Genomic DNA, 10,455 nt, shown 5'->3' on the forward strand with positions numbered 1-10,455 from the left:
AATCTACACAATAAATCTAAAGAGGGTCACTTCTTTATTTTAATTAAAATATGTTAAAATATATGATTTAAATGAGATAAATTGTCTTTAAAAATAATATCAAAGAAGCCCAGGACACAAGTTATTATAAAGTCACTCTTTATGTCAGGAAAGCAACAATTTGAGTAATAAAAGACAATCAATCTGTACCAATACAGAAATTAATCAGATATTTAAATTACCTAGCAATGATTTTTAAAATTCATTATAATATTGCTTTAAGTGTAATTATAAATGTCTTTGAAACAATTAAAATAATCTCAGCAAAGAGATTACATTTATATTTATAATATTTATATTATATTTTATAATATTTATATTTATATTATTATTATATATAATTTTATATAATTATATTTAATTTTATTATATAATTATATATTATTTAATTTTATTATATAATTTTATTTAATTTTATAATTTTATTTAATATATAATTTTATTTAATTATATAATTAAATATATTATATTTATTATTAAATATTATAAAAAGAGAAATTATAGAAATAAACTAATAAAATAACTAAAAAGTTTTAAAACTTTACCTGGTACAAACTGACCTGAAAAATACAAAAACCAAAATGGAAAAGTAGACAGGCTCCATAATACAGGAAAGATGAAGAAAGATAGAATTAGAAAACTTGAGAAGATATCAATAGAATTTATCTCACTGAAACAACGTAAAGAAAATAGAGAAAAAGTGGACAGAGACTCAGGGATGTCTGGGACAAGAATAAAAGAACTAATTTACATATCACTGGAATCCCAGAAAAGAGGACAAGGGACATGGAGCTAAAATATTAATCAAAGAAATAATGACTATAACTTCCCTGATTTAGGAAAAGGCATAAGTCTATAAAACAAGAAGCTGGCAAAATTCTCAGTAAAATGAATCCAAAGAAATTCACACTATGACACACTACAATTAAAGTTTTGGAATCTAAAAATGAGGACAAACTATATGAGCAATCATACAGAAATTACACGTTACCTATAGAAGAACATCAATTTGCATGATCGTCAAATTCTCCTTTGAACCCTTGGAAGAGAAAAGGAAGGAGCACATATTTTTCAGGCACTAGAAACAAAGACTTGTCACCAACGAAATCTATACTCCATGAAATTTTTCTTCAGGAATAAAGAGGAAAGCAACACATCCTTAGTTTAAAAAAAAAAATCCAACAAAGTATAAAATAAGTTGTTTATAAACTTCAAAAATGGGCAAAAGACATAAACAGATCAAATAGGATATGTCATTGGCAGATAAGCAGGTGACATGCATTTATCTTAATTGGTCATTAGAACATGCAAACTAAAATTATAATGATATATCACCACAGACCTATTAAGAAACAGGGAAAACACCAAATTCTGACAAGGACGCAAAGAAACTGGATCATGATCACCAAAAAATCGCCATGGGTAGGTAAAAGTGTACAGCCACTCTGGAAAACTGTATGTTTCTTATAAAACTAAACATGCATTTAACAAAAACCCATCAGTTGTACTTGTCAATATTTAGCCCAGAAATAATCAAAACATACACACACACACACACACACACACACACACACACACACCACACAATGTACATAAATTTTCCTGGAAGATTTATTTGTAATACTTCCAAACAGGAGTCAGTAGTGATGTCCTTCAGTGGGTAAGTGGTTAATTAAATCGTGCTACACACATACCATGGAGTTTTCTTAAGTTATACCAAATATATATATAAAAGAATGAAATACTGATATGTGCAACAACCTGTGTAACTGCAAACAGAATTACAATGAGTGAAAATGGTCAGTCCCAGATTACATACTGTACAATTTCACTTCATACTGTTTGGAAAACCTACAAATTCTAGAAATTAAGAACAGATTCATAGTTTTCAGGGCTTAGGGGACAGAGTTAGTAAGCAGGGAGGTTGATGTGGATATAAAAGTACAACATAAAGGTTCTTGTGGTGCTGCAACTGTTCAGTCAGTATCTTGATGTTGGTAGTAGATACACAAACTTACACAGTTAATCATATTGTACTGTAATCTCCCCTTAACTATGAGAGATATTGTCTAAGATTTCTAGTGGATGCTTGAAACCCCAGATAGTACAAAACCCTGTATATATGTTTTTTTTCCTATGCATACATACCAATGATAAAATTTAATTTTTAAATTAGGTAGAGTAAGAGATTAACAATAAGAGCTGATAACAAAATCGAATAGTTATAACAACATGTCAGCATCACCATCTTTGCACTCTGGGACAATTTAAAAAATTATTTTATTTTTATAAACTTATGGCATACAAATATAATTTTGTTATGTGGATATATTGCAAAGTGGTGAAATGAGGGCTTTCAGCATATCCATCTCTGAGGTGATGTACATTTTACCCATTAAGTAATTTCTCATCTTCTACCACATCTCATCCTCCCACTCTTTTCAGTTTCCATTGTCTATCATTCCACACTCTACATCTATATGTACACATTATTTAGCTTCCACTTTTACATGAGAACATGCAATATTTTTCTTTCTGTTTCTTTTGAGTCATTACTTAGTAAAATAAGGATGTCTTGAACATAAGTACTGCACTGCCTTGACATTCAATCTGATAATCAAGATGGCTACTAAGTAAGTAATGGGCCTGTAGCGTATATATAGTGTGGATATGCTGGACAGAGATGGAGCAGGATGGAGCAAGTTCTCCTTGAGCTACTCAGTACAGCATACTATTGAAAGTTCTGAAATAGATCACACAGCCATAAAACAATTCTCAGAAAATTCAGAAAAACTTGAATCATACCAAACACACTCTCAGACCACAGCTCAATTAAAAATAGAAATCAATATTAAGAAAATTGCTCAAAACTGTATAAGTACAAGGAAAGTAAACACCCTGCTCCTGAATAACTTGAGTAAACAATGAAATTAAAGCAGAAATCAAGAAATTCTTCAAAACTAATGAGAACACAGATAAAACATACTGGAATCTCTGGGACACAACTAAACCAGTGTTAAGAGGTAAGTTTATAGAGCTAAATGCCCACATCACAAAGTTGGAAAGTTCTCAAATTAGCAACCTAACATCACACTTAGAGGAACTAGAGAAACAAGAGCAAACCAAGTGCAAAGCTAGCAGAAAACAAGAAATAACCAAAATAAGAGCTGAACTGAAAGGAAATTTAGACACAAAACACCATAAAAAAGATCAATGAATCCAGAAATTTTTTATTTGAAAGAATAAATAAGATTTCTAGACCATTAGCTAGACTAATAAAAAATAAAAGAGAGAATACTCAAATAGACACAATCAGAAATGACACAAGTGACATTATCACCAACCCCACAGAAATACAAAAAACCCTTAGAGACTACTATGAACATGTCTATGCACACAAACTAGAAAACCTAGAAGAAATGGATAAATTCCCAGAAACATACAACCTCCCAAGATTGAACCAGGAAGAAATTGAATCCCTGAACAGAATGATAAGTTGAACTGGTAATTCAAAATTTAGTTGAAACTGAATTGGTAATGAAAAGCCTACCAACCAGAGAAAGCCCAGGAGCAGATGATTTCACAAGCGAAATCTACCAGAAGTATAAAGAAGAGCTAGTTATCATTCCTACTGATACTATTCCAAAAACTTGAAAAGGAGGGACTCCTACCTCTTTCCATGAGGTCAACATCGTCCTGATACTAAAACTTGGCAGAAACACAACAAAAAATGAAAACTTCAGGATGAAGTTGATAAATGTAGACACAAAAATTATCAACAAAATACCAGCAAATCAAATCCAGCCCCATAATAAAAAGCTAATCTACCATGATCAAGTAGGCTTGATACTATGCTCACTACCTGGGTGACAAAATCAGCTGTACTCCAAACCCCCAGTGATATGCAATTTATCAAAATATCAAACATGCACATGTATCCCTGAACCTAAAATAAAGTTAAAAAAACTTATGAAATTGTTTATTTCTGGAATTTTCCATTTAATGTTTTCAAATCAAGGTTGGCCACAGGTAACTGAAACCACAGAAAGCAAAGCCATGGACAAGGGATAAGGGGAGACTACTGCATAGAGTTTACTACACACACATACACACAGACACACACACATACACATACATGAACACACACAAACACAAATGCGTAGAAGTAAAACTGGACATATCTGAATAAAATAACTGGCTTATATCATCATCATATCCTGGCTATGTTGTCATGCAAAAATGTTTTGCAAAATGTTATCATTGAGAGACTCTTAGCCCTCTTTTCTTAAAACTGCATGTGAATTTACAAATATCTCAAAATAATAATTTAATTTAAAATAAAGCAATGAACTTCAAATTTCAGCTCTGACATGCAAATGGCTTGAAAGTTGTATTTCCCATCATTACAATAAGATGGAGCTGAACAAATTGAAAATCAATGTTTCTTCTTTGACCCATTAGAGGACAAGGACTGCATGACAAATCACCATCCCAAAATCTGGGGAGAAAGGATCATTTAGTGATATGCAGCTGAGATCTGCTTACCTGAGGCAATAGCTGCTGGAAACATAAACTGATAGGAACACGTAAATAACAATTTTGACAAACTGATGGAGGTTAAACATGGACTAGCATGTAAGTAAGAAGCCCCTGAAGCTGCAGTCTGAGGGAAAGGCCCCACATTTTTGTGGGCTTTACTTACAGGAACACCACAGGATTCCCAGATTGAAGATTGGAGAAATACCTAGCCATGGTTTTAATAACAGGAAAGGAAGCGTAATCACTGTGAAATAAGCCCTGAAATCCCTCTATAGAAAAGGTGTATCCTCCAGAAGAAAAGACTTTTAAGGGCATGCCTCGCTCTCAAGCCACCTTTATCCTTCCTGTGTCACCTAAGGAAGGGGAAAGACACTAAACTGGGGCCAGGATTTCAAAAAACACATTTGCATTGCTGCAGCCGGGGCAGAGAAAAGGGCCCTGGAGAGAAAGTATAGTCATATCACCAGAAAAACATCTGTGCATGTTATACTCCACCAACACACTACACTACATTACAATAGTGAGATTTAATCAGAAGATTATAGAATACTTTCCCTCCTCCATCACATCAACAGGGCTCAAGTATAATCATGAATTTGAGCTGGAAGAGCTCATATTCTCTCTAAGGAGAAGTGCTTAGAAAAGCCCAAAGTCAAGAAGAAAACAAAACTAGGACAGAAGCAGAATGTGAAATTCTGACACCTATGGCTACAGCACACATTAAGCACAGCCTAACTCCTAACTTGATGATCATAAACCAGCATACAAGAGGCCTATGTAAATCAGTTTCAATGACCTGATACAATATACCTGGTTTTAAACAACAAAAATTATAAGGCCTGCCAAAAGACAAGAAAAACACAGTATGAAGGGACAATTAAATCATCAGAAAAAGATGCGGATATGATATAGGCATTGGAGTTATCAGACAAGACTTTAAAATAACTATCATGAGCACATGAAAATCTTTATTCTTTAATAGAATGAGTAGACAACATGCAGGCACAGATATGTAAGAGGAACAGCAAGATGGAAACTCTAAAAATCTAAAGGAAATGTAACAGAAATGAGAAATGTCTGTGATGGAATCATTGGTACACTAAAAAGCAGAGGAAAGAATCAGTGAGCTTGACAATAGGTCAATAAAAACTTCCCAAACTAAATGCATAGAGAATATGAATGAATAAAACATAACAGAACACCTAAGAACTGTGAGACAACTTCAAAAGTAAAACATACAAGCAATTGGAATACCAGAAGAAAAGGAAAGAGTGAATACAACTAAAGAAGGTAATGTAATAATGACTGAGAGTGTCCTCAAATTAATGGCAGACCGAACAACGAATTCAGGAATTTCAGAGAATACCAAGTAGAAAAACACATGCACGTGCACGCATGCGCACACACACACACAAACACACACACACACACACCCCTAAGCATGTCATATTCAAACTGCAGAAAACCAAAGACAGTCTTGAAAGTATCTAGAGGAAAGGAACACCTTACAAATGGAAGAACAAAGACAAACATTACAAAAGACTACTCATCAGAAAAGGTGTAAATGTTAAGAAAGTGGAGTGATATACTTAAAAGTATTGAAAGAAAATCCCCGCCGACCTAGAATTCTATATTCAGTGAAAGTATTTTTCATACATGGAGGAGAAATAAAGACTTTTTGAGACTAACAGAAAGTGGGGGAATTCACAGCCTTCAGATCTACCCTACAAGAAAAATAAAGGAGTTCTTCAGGAAATGAAAATCAATATATGTCAGAAACTGGGATCTACATAAAGAAAAAAAAAGCATCTGAGAAAGAATAAATGAAGGTGAAATCTCTTATTTTTAAAAATTCATTTAAAACATAACTATTTAAAGTAATTATCGTGGCTCAATATCCCAAGCAGTACCTGCAACTGAGGATTCTTCCTGGGGAGATCGCAGCCCATCTGCATGGCTCAAGAGTTCGTGAACTGCAAAATCCAACCTGGGAAGGTGGTTGTGTTCATCAAGCCCACTTGTCCATACTGCAGCAGGGCCCAAGAGATCCTCAGTCAATTGCCCACCAAACAAAGGCTTCTGGAATTTGTCGATATCACAGCCACCAACCACACTAACAAGATTCAAGATTACTTGCAACAGCTCACGGGAGCAAGAATGGTGCCTTGAGTCTTTATCGGTAAAGATTGTATAGGCGGATACAGTGATCTAGTCTCTATGCAACAGAGTGGGGAACTGCTGACGCAGCTAAAGCAGACTGGAGCTCTGCAGTAACCACGGAGCAGGCCCCATGCTGACGTCCCTCCTCAAGAGCTGGATGGCATTGCATATGATGACAGCACTTCCTGGTGGATGAATTTAGGGACACATACAGCTTTTTTCCTCTTTTGGCTCAGTATTTAAAAGTGGGCCAACTTGCTCTTAACCACAGGGCCAAGAAGGTTGATGGGCCATCTTGATTTTCTTCTGGATGTGCTCTTTGGTTTTCAGAAGACTGTGACAAGTTCTGGCCCAGGATTCGCTCACTGACCCTCAATTGTTCTCTTTGGCACGCGTTTCTTACTGTTCTCCATGTGTCAGCACGTCTCTACCTCTAAGCCAGCGTTTTTCAACGATGTTTATCCTGACTCCTTCTCTACAATGATGAATCCATAGTTGGTTATCTGCTACTGCCCACTAGCTGAAATCATTTTGTTGCTTGACTTTATGGAGTTTGTATTATGAAATCAGTGGGTATTTTGAATGTGTTCTTTCAAACTACATGCATCTCTCCACTCAACTCCACCCCATCCCATCCCATCTTCAAAATCACTGCTCTGAACCAGTGTTCTCCACCTTGTCCTCCACGGATCTCATAGGAAATGTTCAACAATTTTTTGAAAGGTCACAGGACCCAATTGGAGAAATCATATGAAAAGCATAGTTGGTCTTGGTGTCACATGGATCAGAGGCACAAGGCAGAGGCTGTGGTCATGCGGAACGCTCTGTTATTAAGATGGCTATCCAGATAATCCTGAACACTGTGTATTTATTTGATGTAGACTACAAGCAAAGATTAAAGCATGAAATGTAAAACATCTGAGAAAACTTACAGGCCCCTACACCATGAATGTATCTGTGAAGGAGCCCCCACACTTTCAAAACTTAAGAATCCCTTATCATGAAGTTTGCCTGTTCTAGAATTGTAAGATTGTTAATTCCCTTTTTCAGTCTCTAGTGATGACACTTAATTTCTTTTCTAATTAAAAAACCTATAGATGAAAACAATAAAATAATTATCATAAAAATGTATTGGCTGAGTATAGCCAACAACATTGTCACAAGGATAGGAGGGAGAAAATGGGAATTCTCTGTTATTGGGAACTTGCTTTACCCATGAAGTGGTACAGTATTATTTGAAAACTGAGATTAGTAGAAAATATATATTATAAATGATCAGGGTAGCCACTCAAAAAGTAAAATAATAAAAATAATAATAATAATAATAATAATAACAGGTTAACAGATGAGGCAAAATTGAATCATATAAAGCACGCAATTTAGACTAGAGAAAGAAAATAAATGGGATTGGGAGACAAAAACAAAAGCATAATTGAAGTTATACATATGTTGATATTAATCTAACTATTTCAATAATCAGTTTACAAAACAATGATCTAATTATATAAATTAAAATAAATCATCAGAATGGATTAAAAAACACCCCAGAACCCAATTATATGTTGTCTACAGGAAGCCCACTTTGAATATAAAGATACAGATTGATTAAAAGCAAAGGAATAGGGAAAGTTATACCATTCAGCAGCAGAAGTTATAGCAATTAGCAAACACTAATTTTTTTAAGTGTAGTAGTTGTATTTACTTCAGACAAAGCAGACTTCAGAACAACAAAAATAGATCTAGCATAAAGAGGGGCATAAAATAATTATAAAGGATTGAATCTCCAAGATAATATAACATCACGTAACAATAGAAAATCAAACTACATGAGGAAAAACTGCTAAAACTGAAAATAGACAAATTTACTATTACATTTGGAAATGTCAATGCTCATCTGCCAGTAACTGACAGATTATGTGGGCAGAAAGTCAGTAAGGATATAGATAAAATGAACAGAACTATCAGTCAATTTGTTCTAATTGACATTTTTAGAATACTCCATCAACAGAAGCAGAATAGAGTTTCTTTTAAGCTCAAAACAAAATTGAATAAGATGGACTGTATTTTGTACAATAAAGCCATAGGTTAACGTTGTATTAGGGAAAGAATATTATAAAGCATATTCTAATACCACAGTGGAATTAAACTAGAAATCAAGGAATAGGAAACTAGGAATAGAGCTGGAAAATTCCCAAATATTTGAATATTAATTTGTATACTTCTGAATTTTACACAGATAAAAGAAATCTCAAGATGAATGAAAAAATATTTTGTGCACAACGTGCAGGTTAGTTACATATGTATACATGTGCTATGTTGGTGTGCCTGCACGTTGTGCACATGTACCCTAAAACTTAAAGCATAATTTAAAAAAAAGAAAAAATATTTTGAACTAAATAAGAATGAAAATGTAACCTACTAAACTTTTTGGATGGCACAAAAGCAGTGGTGAGAGGGAATTTTATAGCATTGAATATGTACTTTGGAAAGAAGAAGTATTTAAAAATTAAGATTCTAAACTTTCACTTTAAGAAGCTAGAGGAATGACAGAAATATAAACCAAAAGTAAGTAGAAGTCAAGAAAACATAACACAACAAAAATCAATGAAATTGAAAGCAGGAAAGCTATAGAAAAAATAAATGAAACCAAAGTCATTAAATTAATAAACATGTAGTCAGGCTAAACAAGAAAATAAGAAATCAGACAAATGAAGAAAGAATAATAACTACTGATCTTGTTTTTAAATTTGTGGGAATACAGTTGTTCAGAATATTAAGAGGAAAATAATAAGATATTCTGAACAACTGTATGCCCACAAATCTAAAAACATGATGAATTAAATAGACAAATTTCTTAAAAGGCACAAAATGCCAAAATTTACAAGAGATAATTATATAACATGCAAAACCCCATATCTACTATATACATTGAATCAACTAAAATAACATCTGAAAGGAAAACAGAGCCAAATTGTTACACTGTTGAATTCTAGCAAATTTAAAATTCTTAAAATGGCCTCAATGATTCCCAGCTTTTTTATGCCAGCTTCCCAATGTGAGGCAAGGTGCTCACATTGTCTTTTATCAGTTCATTGTCTTTTATCAAGGATAAAACAAACTTGTATCCTTTTGAGGGTCCTTTTAGATAATGGTTCCATTTCCTTATATCTATTCCCCTCTTCTATCTTTCCTACTCCTACTTCAAAGCTTAAGTTTTATTTTCTTAGACAGAACTTTCCTCACAGTACTCCTAAGTTTGTTTTGTCTGTTATATTTATTAGCATGTATGACTTTATATTTGTATGATGTATATATGTATACAACTGTATATATATTTGTGTATGTTATACATATATATTTATATTCATATATGCATATATGTATTTGTATATATACAAATAAAAATACATATTTGCATACCTATATACATGTGTGTTTGTGTATGTATAGATAGATAGAGGAATGGAACTAACCCAAATGCCCATCAGTGATGGACTGGATAAAGAAAATGTGGTACATATATGCCATGGAATACTATGCAGCCATAAAAAAGAATTAGATGAGGTTCTTTGCAGGGACATGGATGAAGCTGGAAGCCAACATCCTCAGCAAACTAAGACAGGAACAGAAAACCAAACACCCCGTGTTCTCACTCATAAGTGGGAGTTGAACATTGAGAACACATGGACACAGTGAGGGGATCAACACACACCAGGG

The 10,455-nt window shown here is 33.7% G+C and overlaps 1 pseudogene; it reads left to right on the forward strand.

Moving 5' to 3' along the window:
- Positions 1–6,531: 6,531 nt before the first annotated feature.
- On the forward strand, positions 6,532–6,852 carry LOC100585735 (annotated as a pseudogene).
- The last annotated feature ends 3,603 nt before the right edge of the window (positions 6,853–10,455 follow it).

The sequence above is a fragment of the Nomascus leucogenys genome, chromosome 2 (assembly GCF_006542625.1).
Source record: "Nomascus leucogenys isolate Asia chromosome 2, Asia_NLE_v1, whole genome shotgun sequence".
Taxonomy (NCBI): Eukaryota; Metazoa; Chordata; class Mammalia; order Primates; family Hylobatidae; genus Nomascus; species Nomascus leucogenys.